The sequence below is a fragment of the Mustela nigripes genome, chromosome 7 (assembly GCF_022355385.1).
Source record: "Mustela nigripes isolate SB6536 chromosome 7, MUSNIG.SB6536, whole genome shotgun sequence".
Taxonomy (NCBI): Eukaryota; Metazoa; Chordata; class Mammalia; order Carnivora; family Mustelidae; genus Mustela; species Mustela nigripes.
In genome coordinates, this window is record NC_081563.1 from 61492524 (window position 1) to 61511777 (window position 19254).

Below are 19254 nucleotides of genomic sequence, written 5' to 3' on the forward strand. Positions count from 1 at the left end.
AAACGGAGCTGCAGGCAGAGGGAGAGGGAGAAGCAGGTTCCCCGCTAAGTGGGGAGCCCGGTGTGGGACTTGATCTCAGGACCCTGGGATCATGACCTGAGCCAAAGGCAAATGCTTAACTGACTGAGCCACCCAGGATCCTGCACACAAACTTCTTATGTTCAAGCTCACTGAACTCAGTGCCTGGGAAGAGACGGGGGGTTCCCTCTATGGTTGCAGCCAGTGTCTCTTCTATGTTCCACTGTTGGAGTCCAAAGGGTTAACAGGACATAGCCGGTTACCCCAGCACCAGCCCCACACCTGAGAAACTTAGAATAACATGAGCCCATCTGCTGGTCCGTGTGGCATTTAGACCTGTTGTATCAGCCATGATTATCAGCTGTGAGCTCTACAAGGGGGTTCTACCTGATTTAAGCAGAGAAGAAATTTATGGTTAGTTCTTTGAAGAGTTGGGGGAGTTGCAGGGGGGGGACTGGAAAACCTGGCTTTGAGTGGTGTGACCTGTCAGCTGGCCCATGAAGACCCAGTTGTCCACTCCTGAGCTGTGCACCGCCCTCTCCGTGGAGAATTCTCTGCCAGGCCCCCGTGTCTGTATATCACTGACTCCGGATTCAAAGCTCTGGGTGAGTGTGTCTCACTGACTGGGCCTTGGTCATGTGGCCGCACCCGTGTCATATGGCTGCAAGGGAAGCTGGGAAAGTGAGTAAATGGCATTTCTCGTTCTATAATAGGAGAGAGACTCGGCCTCCCACCAAGACTCTTAAGGAGGGGGAAGAGGTGGCGGGTGATGGGCAGCCCAAATCATGGTGAGTATCGACTTCAATCAAAATAAGGTTCTTGGAATCTCAGAACACACACATAGTACTGGTGCCAGGTGCAAACCCTGGCAGAGGCCTATCGGTAGCTGAGGGAAGGAAGGAAGACTGAGAAAACAGGAAAGAGAAAATCTTGTCGCTATCAGCCTTGTCTGAATGCCTCTGAGTCTCCATGGCAGTTTGCTACAGTGCTTGACCCGTGAGCCTTTTGGGGTTGGGAGACCTCTTTCATCCAGAGGTTAATTATGGCCTAGGTGTACCATATCCTATCTGGAAACTGAAACCTTCCCACCCTCTTGAAAATTTTAGAAAAAATTTTTAAAAATATTTTATTTATTTGTGTGTGAGAGAGAGAGATCGTAAGTAGACAGGCAGGCAGACAGAGATGGGAAGCAGGCTCCCCACTGAGCAGAGAGCCCCATGCGGGACTGGATCCCAGAAACCGGAGATCATGACTGGAGCCGAAGGCAGAGGTGTAACCCACTGAGCCACCAAGGCGTCCCTAGAAATTTTTAATGATGGTCCAGGATTCGCCAGAGCCTCCTTTCTTCCCCATTCTGTATAATTAAAACCCCCTAATTTCTCTTTCCCCCATGTCTCTGTAAAAACCAGTTCTTACGAGCTGCCCTTGCAGTGGGGTGCAGATCAGTTGGCTCCCTTGAGGAGACAGAGAGAGAGAGACCCTGATTTCTAGCATTTGCCAGTTTCCTTGGTGTAAGTATTTCCCCCGTGGAAGCTTTCAAGCTACCAAAGTTGTGCCTGGCAAAACCTCTGAATATTTATCAGCTTTTCCAAGCCCCTAGGAACTATTGCCTCTTGTCCAGAATGTCTTAGGCCTGTAATACCGGCCTCCTAAAGCAGTTTTATTACTTTTTTAATCTGGAGAACCATTCCTAGAGGATTTCTCAACCAAATCTGCTGTTGGCTATATGTTCCATGATGGAGTCCCAGAACCTAGAACAGTACGCTGCACATATTTGTTTGTGGTGATGGTTTTGAGCCTCTTCTCTGGGTTTTGGGGGGCGCAACCTGTCGCCCATGTGCTAGGCCACAGAGCAATGCTTTTCTCTTGGGTATTCAAGTTGTCTCAAAGGCAGCAGGGACTGTCTGGTTTTTTTCTGTGAAGTGGGATGTGTCTCTGATATCCATTTGCCTCTGTCATTCCACTTTTCTTTTTAGGAAGATTCGGCCCCATTTTTAACATTTTAATGTGCCTTCCCCCCCCCCCAATTTATTTATATGTCAGAAAAAGAGAGAGCGTGCACAAGCAGGGGGAATGACAGGCAGAGGGAGAAGCAGGTTCCCCACTGACTGAGGGGCCTGATGCCCCTCTATCTCGGGACCCTGGGATCACGACCTGAGCCGAAGGCAGAGGTTTAAATGACTGAGCCTCCCTGGTGTCCCTTTAATGTTCTTCTTAAGTTGATCATTTCCTTCTTTATGAGGCAAGCCAGCGATGTTTTTGCTGTATCGATTAGTGTTTTACTCTTCCTTTCCCTTTGCTTTTGAGTCAAGACGTTTGCTTTCCTGGTGCACTCCTGAGACTCTGTCTTGTGGGGTCCACCCCAGCAAACAACGTGAAGTAATGAAGTTCTGAGTCTGCCAGAAATACAGCTGTCGACATGGGTCTTGCCCTCCTTTATCTCTCCTCTTGGGCTGGGTGTTTGTCGTGGATGGAGCTAGCATCCTGGACCGGTATATAACCTAGGCCTGGACTCCATCTACCAATGTCCTGCCTGGTTTTCAAGCAGCGCATTTCATTTTCCTGGGCCTTTCCTGAATGTCCTCCTGCAGAAGTTTCCTGGGTAGGTTCCCTCAGGGCACATGCCAGGCCTGCATTGTCTCCTGTCATGACTAAGCCCCCTTAAAGCCCACTGGTAATGCTAGAAGCATTCTGTGCTCATCTTCCCAGACCTCCCCCCTCCAGTCTGGCCATGGTTATGTGACTACCTGTTATAACTGTCGCAATCTTTAAAGGGTGATTCCCCAATTAAACTTATTGTTGACTCCTTATCTGACCTTTTACGAAGGTACTTCTCAAGAGCTTCCTGGAACTGTACTTCTCTGGTTGGGGTGGCAGGGTCTAGAATATTCCAGCCTCTTCTCTGAAATTTCACCTCCCTCTATGAGAGTTCACCTCCCTCTAGTCAACCTTTCTGATCTAGTAATAACCAAAACAAACAGAAAGTTGTTTACACCTTCTTTAAGAGCGGTTAGGTCCAAGCATACATATCTCATTTCACCTTTCATATTGGACTAGCCTGACCTCCATGATCAAAGCCTGTCTTTTAAGGAAATCCTTCTCTCTACATGGCCGTGGTGGTAAGGCCCCATGCTAGATGATCAGAATAGATACTGGCTGCGAACAACCAAGGTATGTCTCTGGTCGGACCCCAGGCTCCCCCTGCTGACACCCCCTCTGTTATCATTCTTACATGCTTTTATTTATTTTTCCCTCTCCAGCTGCTCTCATTCTGACTTCAAGATCAAAGTTTTGTTAAAGAAACAAGTATTCAGAGATCTTTTTAGAGAATGAACGGTAAGGCAGACTCTGGGGTAGGAACCACTACAATGGGGTTTTGCATTAGGGGAGAGAGATTGGGCTCAACTCAGAATACAGCATAGGCAAGTGGGAATATACAGCCAAAGAGTGAGGAGGGGTGTGTGTGGATGGAAAAATCACTCAGAAGAAGCATCAGGAGTTGGGGGGTGGTTTCTGGCTAAGCCCACCTCACAGGACTCTTGCTGAATGCAGGCCAGGGAGATTGGACATCGCCTGGGGGTGCTGGAGGACGAAGAACCTGATTAGATATCAAGGGGAGGTGGGATTCTGGTTAAACTGACTTAACAGGATTCTTACTAACACTGGACAATGTAGAGATAAACATGGAAGCCCAGGGGTCAGGGGCCAGTTGAGAAAAGAGTTCAGAAGAGCCTTACTAGAGTTTGGTTTCTAAACCAATCCAGTTCCTCCTTGATTCCTGGGGACAGTATGTTACAGTATGTAAAAGGCACAGGCCTTTTAATATTTTACTTATTTATTTGACAGAGAGAGAGAGAGAGAGTGTGAGCGCAAGCAGGGGGAGCGCCAGAGGGAGAGGGAGAAGCAGGCTCTCCCCTGAGCAGGGAGACCCAGGACTCTGGGATCATGACCTGAGCAGAAGGCAGATGCTTAACTGACTGAGACACCCAGGCGCCCTGCCTTTTGCTGTTCTTTCTGAGCCTTTGATTTACTAATATTTTCATTAATGCCCAAGAAGATGGCCTGCCAACCATCACAAAAGTCCCTTATTTGAATCTCTGATCAAAGCCATGGCTGGGCTTAGGTAACAAATCTAGAGTATTTTTGATCCACATGGTGAGGCTTCAGGGTGATTCTAGGAGTCTGTAGGTAAGTCTTAAGGATCCAGGAGGTTAATTCCATTTCAGTTCACTCCTTGGCACTAAAGCAAATGGGTTCAGTTCAACATAACAGAGAGGAAGAGCATTTGAGGTAGTTGATTTAATGCATCTAATGCTAGAACCGCACAACTGGTTCGTTCTAACCCGGTGTTCTCAGTAGTCCACAGTACGGCTCCACCTGGGAGCTTGTTAGAAATGCTCACCCCAGAGCTACTGAATCGAGGGAGGGAGCCCAGGAAAGTAAACAACTCAGTAGGTGAGTCTTAAGAATGTTAAGAGTTCAAGAACCACAGCTCTCACCCCAGTGGTACCTAGCTCCCTTTACAGGACATTTGAGGTGAAATGGCTTCCCTTGGGCGGTTCCTGGCAAAGAAATATGGTAGGATCAGCAAGAAATTTTCCTGACCACTAGTGCCTAAAGAATTTTTTTTCACTGGAACTCTGTATGCTTTAAGTGATGGAGACACTCCTCTAATCCCCATGTTGGGTGCACCCGCTTAGATCTGTAAATTGCAAAATCCTTCACAGCCTGTATGCACTGAGGTTGCAAAGGCCTGGGTTTGCCCAAGCCCCTTGACACCAGTCTCATTAAACTGCTGTGTCTTAAAGCAGTCAGAGACCTGGAAGCCCTCTGCTTACAAGTACTGACAACCTTCTAGCCCAGCCACACCTGAAGCATCCTTCTTTCTGGGTATATCTTATTTCTCCTATCTTGGTGCCTATTTCTTTTCTTTTTTTTTTTTTCCCTAAGATTTTGTTTATTTATTTGATAGAAAAAAATCACAAGTTAGTGCAAGGGCAGGCAGGGGACTGGGGGAAAGCAGGCTCCCTGCTGAGCAGAGAGCCTGATGTGGGGCTTGATCCCAGGACCCTGAGATCATGACCTGAGTGAAAGGCAGAGGTTTAACCCACTGAGCCACCCAGATGCCCTGTGGTGCCCATTTATTAAGTTTTCCTGGTTTGTAGACCATGGAGTGGATTTTAGTGGTGAAGAGGAAACAAATCCAACCCCTTTCATCCAAGTTCAGAATCAACTGAGAGTTAAGATCAGACTGCCACTTGGAATTAGTAGACCAATTTTATTGCTGCTCAAGTTGAAATGCAGCTGGAAATCTACAGCCATCATTGGGCTTCGTCATACCTTTACCTCAAATTGAACTTCTCCACCCCCATTGCCAGCCTTCTGGTCTGCTGGGGAGGTTGCCAGCCCCGGCCATGTTGTCACCAGAGCTAGTGCATTCTTTCCCCAATCTTTCCCATCAGCTCAATTACGTGGTCTTTGGAGGAGAGTGGTAAGTAATGGAGAGACAGCCAGGAGAGGTGCTCCAGACAGCTCCTTCCTGGGGCGAATGGGAGGATGCAGGAATGAGAGTTGCCCTGGCTATGGAAATAGTATTTGAGAGCCTTGGCCCCAATGAAAGAGTCTAGAATGGGAAGATAGGAAGGTCAGGATTGAGGCTTGAGGAAGGCTCACATTTAAACATGTTTGTTTTTTTTAAGGTTTTTTTTTTTTTAAGATTTTATTTATTTATTTGTCAGAAAGAGAGAGAACACACAAGTAGACAGAGTGGCAGGCAGAGTCAGAGAAAAGCAGAGAGAGAAACAGGCTCCCCACTGAGCAAGCAGCCCAATGCGCAGAACTTGATCTCAGGACCCTGGGATCATGACCTGAGCTGAAGACAGCCGCTTAACCACCTGAGCCACCAGGTGTCCCTAAACATGGTTTCAAGGAGGAAGCCCCAGCCAGAGCAATCGAAAAGCCAGAGAGAGAGGAGGAGAACCAGGAGTGTGTGGTGCCATAGGGGCCAAGGGAATATAATTTTAATGAGAGAGTGATCAGACTTTCCTGAGAGCTTATAAAATGAGAAAAAAACTGTCCCTTAGGTTTAGCCACATGGTGACCTTATTGAAGGGTGAGAAGGGGGAACCGAGTTTTGGGGTAGTCTTTGGAGGGTGTCCACAGGGAGGGTTTTTCAAGAGGGACAAAGCTTGTTTGAAAACTGATGGGGAATGACAGTGTTCTGGCTTGTGGATGATGTGGTGCGGGGTGGGGGGGGCGGTCAAATAGCTGGTACTCCATCCTCCAGGCCAGACGCCTTCAATGAGGGGCTCTGTCTGTCTGTCTGCCTAGAGCACCTTTTCCTAATTTGCACGAAGTTGCAGCCTTGGGGGAGTGGATGCTGGAACATAAGACATATTATAAATGATAGTAGGTCACATAGTCACCTGCAAAGCCAGGGCTAGAAGCTGAGGCTTCTAGCTCCAAGTTCCCAGATAGCTCCAAACATCCTGGGGGCAGACACAAGGAAGGCTCTTCTTCACTTCAAGAGCTTGCCTGTATTTTTGGCAGTCCCTAATTATTGTAGCACCAGCTGACCATGTATTGAAATCCTGATCTGGCAAGAATGGCCATGATCCAGTGGTCCTAACCCTCCCAGAGTGACAACCATTTGGTTCCCCTAGAGATCCACACTTTAGATTGATGGCGAGGGGACCTACAAAGGTAACAGACCAGCCTCTGCTTCTCAGGACGGGAGAGTGTTCCTTGGACCAGTTTGTGGTTTCTCCCTACCTTCTGTCCCTTGTCTCAGAGCCCACATTCTTGAAGAGTTGGTCTTCAGATACAGTTCTGATAATCATGGACTTAACTTTTTATAGTTTCTTACTTACTCGATATTTTTAACTTTGACCTAACAGAAATATTACCATCAGAGACTTCTTTTTTTTTTTTTTTAAGATTTTATTTATTTATTTGACAGACAGACATCACAAGTAGGCAGAGAGGCAGGCAGAGAGAGAGAGAGGAGGAAGCAGGCTCCCTGCTGAGCAGAGAGCCCAACTTGGCGCTCGATTCCAGAACCCTGGGATCACGACCCGAGCTGAAGGCAGAGGCTTTTAACCCACTGAGCCACCCCGGCACCCCCATCAGAGACTTCTTTTTTTTTTTTTTTTTTAGATTTTATTTATTTATTTGTCAGAGAGAGAGCGAGCGAGAGTGAGCACAGGCAGACAGTGGAAGGCAGAGTCAGAGGGAGAAGCAGGCTCCCTGCGGAGCAAGGATCCCGATGTGGGACTCGATCCCACAACGCTGGGATCATGACCTGAGCCAAAGGCAGCTGCTTAACCAACTGAGCCACCCAGGCATCCCTATCAGAGACTTCTTAATGATAAGCTTCCCTCTACTTGTTTCACACTCTTGTAGTTTCCTAAACCAGTTAGCATATGCCCACATACCTGGAAAATAAAAGTACACTTGGGAGAGAGTGGTAGTTTTGCTAAGGATCTAACAGACCTTAGTATTTGTTTCCCTATAGTGTAAGTCAAATTCCATAAATAACAACATATTACTACAAAGGTATACTTAGTTTACATTAAGATTTAAATATCTTATTGAAGAGAAAAAATTAAGATCAATGCTTAAAGTTTATTTTAAATTGGCCTCTGGATGATTTAGATATGTAAGATTTTTCTCTCTCTCTCCCTCAGTTGATCTGTCTGTCTCTCTCTCTGTGTCTCACACACACACACACACACACACACACACACACAGCAATCCTATCAAACAGATTTTAAAAGTCTAACTTCGGATACTATAATTGGGAGTCAATTAGTCAACACTTTTTTTTTTTTAAGATTTTATTCATTTATTTGACAGAGATCACAAGTCGGCAGGCAGAGAGGCAGGCAGGAGGAAGCAGGATCCCCGTTGAGCAGAGAGCCTGATGTGGGGCTCTATCCCAGGATCCTGGGATCATGACCTGAGCTGAAGACAGAGGCTTTAACCCACTGAGCCACCCAGGCACCCCAATTAGTCAACAATTTTAAGTCAATGAAAATCGACCCGTATTTTTGGTGTTCAAAGTTAAGTAGAATGACAATAGAAAGATTAGGAAATGTTTCGATGGAAGACATGGCTGGAATATGTGAGAGAAAAATGATCAAAATGACTGTGCCTGGAGCAGCCAGAAACTTAAGAGATGTTTCCCGAGAATAAGTAAGTACAAAACATTGCTGTATCTACTATATAAAATATGCCAAACTCTTCTTTAGCAGTTAAAAGATTAACTACATTGGATGGAGGTTCCTGGGTGGCCCCATCGGTTAAGCGTCCCACTCTTGATTTCGGTTCAGGTCATGATCTTGGGGTTGTGAGATCAAGCCCTGTGTCGGGTTCTACACTCAGTGGGGAGACTGCTTGGGATTCTGTCTTCCTCTGCCCCTCCACCCTGCCCCCCAACTGTGCACACACACTCTCTTTCTCAAATAAATAAATACATCTTTAAAAAATAAATCACAAAAAATAAAAAATATGTTACATTGGATGTAATAGGCGGCAAAACAACATGAGAGCAATAAACCTGCAGGGACTCATTTATAGATGAAAATACTTCTAATGAGATTTTGACTTCTCCTTTGGGATCCCAGGTGGAGTGACCTTTGCCAGTCCACCCTGGGGTTGTCAGGGTCTTGTGGCAGTTTTAACGTGGTTCTGTTCTTCTGAGGTCTGGGAAGGAGCTGTCTAAGTCTCCTACTGGACATGGAGGATGCATGATCACTTCAAAGAGACATAACAGGTCTCTGCAGAGGGATGGTCTCCTGGTTCGGGCGTGGCCGAGACACATGGCCACTGCACCCAGAGATGAAGAAAGAGGAACCTTACAAAATACTCTTTAATACATCAGAATGATTGCCAGTGGGGGATGGGAGGTGGGGAGTGGGGAATGGAGAGCAAATGCAGGAGACACATACATAAAATGAGATTGTTCTTTACCACCCAATGATATAGTAATGATGATGATAACGTGCCATGAACTGGGGAGTATGAGGAATAGTTCAGTAAAAAACAAACAAACAAAAAAACATATTATACTTACATAAATGAACTATACCCAAGGTTACTTATAAAGTAGGTTCATTTTCAGGGCCCTTTTACTTCCCACTCACCTGCTTTCCCACTTTTCCTCTCCCGACTTTCCCTTCCTCCACTTTCAGTCTAGCCCCCTGACTGCCCAGGGTCTCCTCCCTGTGTGCCGCTCTGCAGGCAGCATCTCATTCTGCGCACACAATCCTCCCTTCTCCCTCCCTCTTACTTCTCTGTCCTCTCTTTTCCTCCCCAGAAACATGGGAGACATAGCCCTTCGATCCAGGCGAGAGGGGCCCCATGCTGAGCCCTGTGCTTTAAAGGACTGTGCTTCAAAGGACATGCCCTCTCTCTATCCCAGAGCCTCTGCTCTTCTTCTAGAGCACATCCTGGCCCTGGAAGCCCCAAAGAGCCCCAGGTCTCCTACAGGCCTCTTCCAGATATGGGTCCTCTTGAAGGAAGATTATGACCTTAGTCTGTGTACTGTACCCCAAAGCCAAAGATGGCTGTGGGGTAGCTGTTTGGGGAGGTGAACAGGACTTGGAGGTGCAGACCGGGATGTGCCCATGCGGTAAGTGTGAGTGACTCTCTTGCATGAGACTCTCTGCCTTCCGCGGGGCATCTGGGGCTTTGATAGGCAACTCCTGGAGACCCAGCAAAAAAGAAGAGCGGTCCTAATCAGAGCAGGGCAGACCCTCTGGCAGGTGACCAGAGCAACAGGCTTTGGTGCCTCTCACATCATACCACGTGGGAGAGGCTGGCTCCTCTGCCTTTGCTAGCTGGTCCTGCTGGAGAACTGGGGTTGGCCTTTTTTTTTTTTTTAAGATTGATTGGCTGATTGATTGATTGATTGATTGAAGGGGGTGTGTGTTTTGAGGGGGGTAGGGGCAGAGGGAGAGAAAAATCCAAGCAGACTCTCTGCTAGGCACAGAGCCTGACATGGGGCTCAATCTCACAACCTGATCACCATCTGAACTGAAACCAAGAGTGTGACACCTAACCAGCTGCACCCCCCAGGAACCCCCAGCCATTCCTTCATCATGGAGGTGTGCGAGTCAGGAAGGCCAAGTGCCCCGTCTTTATCAAGTGCTGAGGCAGTCCACATCCCTTCCACCCTCTCTCCCCCTTAGAGAAATGGTGTTTACACTGGCTGTAAGTGGTTTTTTGTTCTTTCTGAATACACACTATTATATGAAGCAAATTTTAAATAGGAAGGCTGCACCCAATAGTGACGCAAGCAGCCAGAAGGATTCTTTGTTGGGAGGGGTGATGAACCTGAGTTGGGGGCGGGGGTGACCAGGGAGCAGAGCTGCAGACAAGAAGGCTGCTTGAGGACCTAGTTGAGGCAGAAAGACCCAGGGCAAGTCCAGTTTCTGTGCTTGGGTGTTCCTGGCAGCTCTGGTCCCTTCATTCGTCTTCCTCTGCTCTCCTGCCCCTTTCCTCGCCCCTTTCCTGGGCTCCTACTCTCCGTCCTTTACTGTGCATGTTAAGGCATATTAAAGATTGGCAAGGTGTTCCTGGCGGCAGGCATGAGTAGTTTTTGTTAAACAGAACTTTCAGAAGTAAAGGGGAAAACCAAAACAATTTCCCCCTTCGAATAAGTTGTATGTCTAAGAGGCCAGAGAACTCTTGAGGATTTCCCCCAGGATCTTTTCCACTGAGGATGTTTGTTTGCTTTTTCATTTGAGAGTAGGGACTGATTCATTCATTAAACCAATATTTGCTGAGCTTGTATGATAAGCAAGCACCACTGCAGCTGCCGGAGAAATCGGAGTGAACCAAAATGGCAAAAGCCCTGCCTTGGTGCCCCGTACGTTCCCGTAGGGAACACAGTTGGGAAATGGAATAAATAACAGCAACAACAACAGCAATGCGTGTGTCTTGCTTGTGGTGGTGAGAAGTGCTCGGGAGAGAATAAAGAAGGGTACAGCGTAAGGTAAGGAGTTTAGGGAAGGCCTTCCTGAGAAGATGACATTTAAAGAAAGGAGGTGGTGAGGAGAAAATAACTGGGTTAGAAGCACTCTTGGCCCTGGCAGAACCTTGTTGGAAAGATTCAAATGAGAAAGCCCAGAGTCAGGAGCGTGGCTGGCGAGTTTAAGGATCAACAAACAGGCCAGCTGTGACGGTATGGGCACAAGAAAGAGTAGAAGATGAGGTCAGAAAAGTGTGTGCGAGGGGGGGGGGGGGTGGGGGAGTTGGGGGGATGTGGAGGGTGAGGGGGTGAGGGGGGGTGAGGATTATGGAGAGCTCTTGTTAGTGTGATAATTTATGCTGAACAAGGTGGGAAGCAACTATATAGTTTAAACCAAGGAGTGACATGATCTGATTTGCATTTTATTTTATTATTATTTTTTTTTATTTGCATTTTAATAGGATCCCTTGAGCTGCTGTCTGAGAGTAACCTGTGAAGGACAGGGTGAAGCCAGTTAGGAAGCCTTTGCAGTAATCCAAGAAAGTAATCCATGGAAGACCAAAGTAGTAACAGAAATGGAGCAGTGGTGAGATTCTGGAGAAAATAGAACCAAAGATTTGCTAATGGATTGGTTGTGGGGAGTGAGGAAAAGAAAGGAGTTAAACAGAGCATTGAGGTCTTTTACTTGAGCGACTAGAAAAAGGGAGTTGCCGTGAACCAAGAGGAAAGACTAAGGGGGTGCAGGAAAGATCAGAAATTCAGCGGTGGGGATTTACAGTCTAGATCCCTTTCAACCTCCAAATGGAGAGCCCAAGTAGGCAGTCAGATTTATGAGTTCAGAACTCAGGAGAATGGTTGGGCCCAGAAATAAATTTTGGGTAGTCATCAATGAATAATAGTATATAAAGCTAAGAGATGATGAGATTTTTGAGGAAATGACAGCAGATGGAAAAGAGAAGTCCAAGGCACGAGCCCTGTCACAATCTAGTGTTTATGAGTGAGCAAAAGGGAAAAAACAGGTGGAAAAGACAGAAGGACCAGCCAATGAGGTGGAGAAGGGGAAGAGTATGGTGCTGGGAAGTTCTGGAAGCCAGATGAGGATGTGTCCAGGAGGAGGGAGGAAGCCGCTGTGCCACCGTGGCTGCTGACAGAGAGTAAAATGAAGACTAGGAATCCTCCAAAGTCAAAGTCATTGGCAACTTTGTAAAGAGTAGTGTCAGTGTTGGAGTGGTGGGGGTGAAAGGCTTGTTGGAAAGGTTCAAGAACACATGAAGAGGAAGAAATGCAGTTAGTGAGTATAATGCTTTGAAGGCCATTAGTTGGGAAGAGAGAAATGGGGTTCAAGCTGGAGGAAGAAGTAGGGTTGAGAGAGATTTTTAAAAACAGAAATAACTGCATTTGTACATTGGTAGGAAGGATCCAATAAGGAGGGAATAAGTGAAGATGGAGGGTTCATGGGCTCAGTCTGGTAACATTAAGAAATATCTACATTGTATTGAGTGTTTATATGTACTAGATTTTTATATATGGTATTCATTCCTTAAAACATGAGATATACATATATTTTCATTTTTCCAATGGGGAAATTGAGACTCAGAGGTTGAGTCCCTTGTCTAATGTCACCCAGCAAGGCTAGAGAAGAGCTGAGTCAGAGGGAAGCTCAAGCCATATTGCTCCTGAGGGGGCCGACCCCTCTACTGGTCCCAGGCACCAAAGGCACATGTTTATTTACAGTTTCACATCCCTGCCTGAAGGAAGAGTATGTGTGCTTACAAAGTCATGCCAAGAGACTTCTACCTTCTTTTCTTTCTTAAAGTCTGGAACAGGAGACAACAGAGAAGTTGACCCAAACCTTGATATGTTGGATATCTAATGAATAATGTCATGTTATATATTGGAACATACAGAGGGATAGAAATCAGGAGTCCTGGGTTTTAGTCCAACTGTCCCCGTACGGCTATATTCCTTCTGGCAAGTCAATGAACTTTGAGACTTAGTGTCCTCATTAGCAAAATAGGAATAAAAAAATCTGTCCTGTCTGCTTCTTGGGTGGTTGTGAAAACATCACCCTAAATCCCCTGCTCCTCTGTGGCTCCAACATATGTGAGACTTCATGCCATTTCCAAAGTATTTGACATATGGTGGCACCAGTGGTTCTCCAGCTGAAGCAGGGCAGAACCCCCAGGGAGTTTTTACAAATACTGCTCTCCTGCGAGGATGTAGAACAACTAAAACTCACAAACATGTTAATGGGAGCATAAATTGTACAGCCACCTTGGAAAGCAGTTTGGTAGTCACTATTAAAGTGGAACCAACATCTCCATGTGATCCAGTGATTCTAATCCTAGGTTTATACCTAAGAGAACTGTAGGCACATTTAGGCACACGCTCACGGAGGGACCTTACAGAAATGTTTGCAGCGGTATGATTGGTGATTGCTCAAGCCATAGACAACTCAAATGCCGGTCAATAGCAGAACAGATTAACAAGTTGTGGTATATCTATACAATGGTATACTGAACAGTATTAGAAGTTTTCACACTATGGCTCCAAGCACACTGATGAATCTTATAGATACAGCATTCAGTGAGAGGAAACTGACATAAAAGACTTCGCTCAAAACCTGAGATAATCAAAGGCACCTTCGTGGCTCAGTAGGTTAAGCCTCTTCCTTCAGCTCAGGTCATGGTCTCAGTGTCCTGGGATCAAGCCCCGCATCGGGCTCTCTGCTCAGCAGGGAGCCTGCTTCCCCTCTCTCTCTGCTTGCCTCTCTGCCTGCTTGTAATCTCTCTCTCTGTGTCAAATAAATAAAATCTTTAAAAAAAGAGAGAGAGAGATAACAAAGAGGCAACCCACGGAATGGGAGAAGATATTTGCAAATGACAGTACAGACGAAAGGTTGATATCCAGGATCTATAAAGAACTCCTCAAACTCAACACACACAAAACAGACAACCATATCAAAAAATGGGCAGAAGATATGAACAGACACTTCTCCAATGAAGACATACAAATGGCTATCAGACACATGAAAAAATGTTCATCATCACTAGCCCTCAGGGAGATTCAAATTAAAACCACATTGAGATATTACCTTACACCAGTTAGAATGTCCAAAATTAGCAAGACAGGAAACAACATGTGTTGGAGGGGATGTGGAGAAAGGGGAACCCTCTTACACTGTTGGTGGGAATGCAAATTGGTGCAGCCTCTTTGGAGAACAGTGTGGAGATTCCTCAAGAAATTAAAAATAGAACTTCCCTATGACCCTGCAATTGCACTCCTGGGTATTTATCCCAAAGATACAGATGTAGTGAAAAGAAGGGCCATCTGTACCCCAATGTTTATAGCAGCAATGGCCACGGTCGCCAAACTGTGGAAAGAACCAAGATGCACTTCAACGGACAAATGGATAAGGAAGATGTGGTCCATATACACTATGGAGTATTATGCTTCCATCAGAAAGGACGAATACCCAACTTTTGTAGCAACATGGACGGGACTGGAAGAGATTATGCTGAGTGAAATAAGTCAAGCAGAGAGAGTCAATTATCATATGGTTTCACTTATTTGTGGAGCATAACAAATAGCATGGGGAGTTAGAGAGGAGAAGGGAGTTGGGGGAAATTGGAAGGGGAGGTGAACCATGAGAGACTATGGACTCTGAAAAACAATCTGAGGGTTTTTTTTTTAAGATTTTATTTATTTATTTATTTGAGAGAGAGACAGTGAAAGAGAGCATGAGAGGCAAGAAGGTCAGAGGGAGAAGCAGACTCCCCATGGAGCTGGGAGCCTGATGTGGGACTCGATTCCGGGACTCCGGGACCATGACCTGAGCCGAAGGCAGTTGCTTAACCAACTGAGCCACCCAGGCGCCCCAATCTGAGGGTTTTGAAGGCGCGGGGGGTGGGAGGTCAAGGTACTAGGTGGTGGGTATTATAGAGAGCATGAATTGCATGGAGCACTGGGTGTGGTGCAAAAATAATGAATACTGTTATGCTGAAAATAAATAAAAAATAAATTTTAAAAAATGAGATAATCATAAAATAGTGAAAATCAGAAAAATCATGAATCTCTGTGGTGTTAGAAGCCAGGACCTTTAGAGAAGACAAAATGTCTTCTCTAATATCCGAGTGTGTGTGTGTATGTGTGTGTGTATCTCAACGATGGTTATAAAAATGGAAAAACACATATTGGATAATTCATTGAGTTGCACATTTATGATTTGTGTACTTTTTTGTCTTTGTATTCTACTTCCATTAAAAAAAACTGCCTGGTTCCCGTCTCAGATCAATTAAAAATCCTTGGGGGTGAGAGGCGCCTGGGTGACACCTCTCATCGGACTCCTGATTTCGGCTCTGGTCGTGATCTCAGGGTTGTGAGATGGAGCCCTGCCTGGAGCTCTGTGCTGGATGTGGAGCCTGCTTAAGGTTGTCTCTCTTCTTCCTCTGCCCCTCTTCCCCCGGCTCACATGCACACACTCAGACACACTCATAGTCTTTCTCTCTCTCTTTAAAAAAAAAAAAAAAAAATCCCTGGGAATGAAGCCTGGCATGGGCACTTCTAGGGGTATATCCAGGCCTGAGCAAAGGGCTCTCCGCCATTGTTGGTGCCCTCGCCTCCAGGAGTGAAGACTTAGAGCTATGCATCCGGGCGCTGACTGGGTGTGCCTCAGAGTGGTGGGGAGGAGAGAAAGCTAGTATGCACCTGTATGCAGATGGCCAACAGCGAGACCAGTGAGTCTCCAACGAGAGACTGGGGACACACCTCTGAGGGTGAGGATGAGGCTCCTCACCTGGGGCAGTGCCTGATGACTACCTTCAGGGACCGCCAGACTCCTGAATTTATTTCAAGCTCACTGTTCAGAACAGTTGCTGCAGATTTTAGTTATTTTTATTTGTCTGGCCTTCCATGGAGATTTGGACTCTTCATTTATACTTTTGTCTTTTACTGTAGTGACCTGTTTAAAATCTTTTCTGTCTTCCTTTGCATTTATAAACTTTTCGTTCACAAGAGCTACAGTCATATCCAAAGGCTGTACCATCACATGCCAGGAGGTCTGGACTACTATTCTAATGCTTGTCTCACATGTGACAGACAAGCAGATTCTTTTTTTTTTTTTTTTTTGCCAGAGAGAGAGAGAGAGAGAGAGAGAGAGAGAGACTGCAAGAGCACAAGCAGGGGGAGTGGCAGGCAGAGGGAGAAGCAGGCTCCCCGCTGAGCAAGGAGCCTGATGTGAGACTAGATTCCAGGACCCTGGGATCATGACCTGAGCCGAAGGCAGCTGCTTAACTGACTAAGCCATCCGGGTGTCCTGGACAAGCAGATTCTAAGTGCACTCCACTCTTAATCTTTGCTGTTCTCTGCTTTACTCAATAGAGAAAAGGGTTATAAACAATGAAAACCTTTATTGTCTCTTGATCATTACTCTGAGTTTATAAAAGGAAACATTTATGGGCCAAACTCTGACATTGATAGAGATCCCATACTTTAAGCATTTTTTTGAGACTTTCCCAAAATAATACCTCTACAATTCACCCCTAAAAAGCATTTTAACAGGGCTATGGCCTCTTTACATTTATTTAAAATAGCTGGAGATAGTTTTTCTAAGACTATTTTTAATTATCAAATATTCAATGTATTATCAAGAAAAATAAACTGTTATAGCTCTAAACTTAAAATTTTAGCTTATCTTACTAAAGATTTTATTTATTTTTTTTGAAAGATTTTATTTATTTTTTGACACAGAGAGAGAGACAGTGAGAGAGAGAACACAAGCAGGGGAAGTGGGAGAGGGAGAGAAGTAGGCTCCTTGCCAAGCAGGGAGCCTGATATGGGACTTGATCCCAGGACCCTGGGATCATGATCTGAGTGGAAGGCAGACACTTAATGCCAGAGTCACCCAGGTGCTCCTAAAGATTTTATTTTTAAATAATCTCTACACCCAAAGTGGGGCTCAAACTCACAACCCCGAGATGGAGTTACATGTCCCACTACCTGAGCCAGTCAGGCGCCCCAAAGCAAATTTTATTGTATAGATTTTAATATAAGGGGAATTGAATATATAAATATCTTTTAAAAGCAATAATGTTCTTCATATGATCATTATTATTTCTCAGAAAATCTGTACTTAAATTTATAGTGTAGGGAAAAAGTTGTTGCTTCTTGTGGTTTATCATTGGATATGGTTGATTTCAATGTTTTCATTTTTGTCTATCTGCATTTTTTTTTTGCTTCAGTAAAAAAAAAAAAAAGCTGAGAAAAAAAAATAGAAAAAAATCTGAAAAACAGGCAGCCCTCTCTATGTAGGAGTTAAGGTCTTAATAGCAAAGCAGCTAAACTTATGGAACCTGTAGAATCAGTATCACCTGTCAGATACCGAATTCTTGTGCCCACTCCAGACTTGCTGAACTAAAAACGCTGGGCGCAGGCCCAACAATCTGCTTTCACAAACCCTTCAGGTGACTCTGATCTAAAGAAGAGCATGAGAAACCACGGTGCCTAATTTGGGAAGCCCTGAAGTGATCCACTCTGGGAATAGGTGGTTTGTTTGGTAAGTCAGTCCGGTTTTTGCTCCCCAGCTCTGCCCACTCATTGGGCCCCCAGTCAAACCTAGACCAGTAGTTCTCAGCCCTGGCTGGGAAGTTTTTTAAAATCGTGTCTCCCCAGATGGGTCCTGGGCATCCAGGTGCTTCTCATGTGCGCCAGGGTTGATGAACTCTGTTCTATATTCAGGTACTTCTGTGGTTGAGACAGATGATTGTTAACACCTGCCCCCCAATTCTTTGGCTTATTTCCTGCAGGCCCTGTGAAGCAGAACTCAGGCCTCCAGCCTCTGCTTGTCTGGACCTAAAGGTGTTTCCTGAGGGCCCAGGCGGCCCTGCCTCGCAGGTATCTCCGCAGACCACAGCGACGGCACCGGAGGCGCGACGCTCCCTCCTGGCACGCACCCGGGCCGCGAGCTCCTCCGCTCCCCCTTCAACCCCAGCTCTGCTGCCCAGGCCGGATGCTGAGTGAGATAATGTGAGGTAAACACTTTATTTGGTGCACAGAGAAAATGTCGACATGTGCCAGCTATCCTTATCTTCGTTACCTAAACCCTGAGGTCCCCTTTTCATTTCCAGCTCACAAAATACCTACTTGGAAGGCCCATTGTGGTGGTTTTATCTTGAAATGCCTACCCCTCCCCCGCAACTTTCCTGCGAAGCCAGGAGGGACACTCAACACACTCATGAGGCATGTTCTAAGCCAGTGGTCCTTAAAATGTGGTGGCCGGGGGGATATGTGTCAGCAGCATGAGTATCACTTGGGAACATATAAGAAATGCAAACTCCTGTCACCACAAGGTGTAATAACAAGAGAGAGGGCAAGAGGAGGCTTTTGGAGGTGACGAAGAGGTTTCTGGCACAGAGTGTGGTGATACAGGTCTATAAATGTATGTTTCTCTCCGAACGCATCAAGTTGTATATGTTAATATCTATAGCTTCGGGCTACGTCCTATGTCCATAAAGTAGGATTTTTTTGTTTTTGTTTGTTTGTTTGTTTTTTTAAAAAATGCAAATTCTTGGGCCCCACCCCAGAACTTCTGTGTCGGAAACTCAGAAGACAGTGTGCGGCCATCTGTGTGTTGTAGTGATGGCGTCCTCACGTCTGACCACTGCCGCTCCATACCGGTGCCTCGCAAGATTGTGGGAAATGCCCAACCTCGGGCCCCAACCCAGGCCAGCGGAATTAGAATCCCAGGTTCCTGGATCACGCTGGAGTTTGAAAAGCCCAGCTCGAAGCTTTCCCCCTTGATCAGTGGTAGAACACCAGAACATCAGTGTGCCTTCTTAGATTGCGGCTTCTTAGCACCCCCCAGAAAGGCCGTCATAAGATAGTTCATACCTGTGTTTCTCATACTTAAGTTACTATCATTCTGTATTTGTGGAAGACAATTTATGCTGCCACTTCCCACCCCCTCGGGTAAAGATTCGTCCTGCCAATTTTCTTTAGAGCAATTGCAGTGTCTGTTTTTTTTTTGTTTTGTTTTGGTTTTACATAGGAGCTGAGTCAGGAAAGTCCTCTGTAAGATGGCAGGATGCTTTGATTGTTACCTCAGTTCAGAGAACTAGTCTGAGTTCTCTCATACAGCTCTCCCTTCTCCTGTAAGGGACCTTTGCATTTTAAGTCTTGGGGTAACAATTTTAAAAAATGCAAATTCTTGGGCCCCACCCCAGAACTTCTGTGTCGGAAACTCAGAAGACAGTGTGCGGCCATCTGTG

General features: G+C 45.9%; 1 long non-coding RNA gene across 1 annotated transcript; it reads left to right on the forward strand.

Moving 5' to 3' along the window:
• Positions 1-729: 729 nt before the first annotated feature.
• On the forward strand, positions 730-19034 carry LOC132022555 (uncharacterized). The gene is made up of 3 exons (XR_009405619.1): positions 730-806; positions 17452-17543; positions 17794-19034. It is a non-coding gene; the product is annotated as an uncharacterized LOC132022555 (long non-coding RNA).
• Positions 19035-19254: the final 220 nt, after the last annotated feature.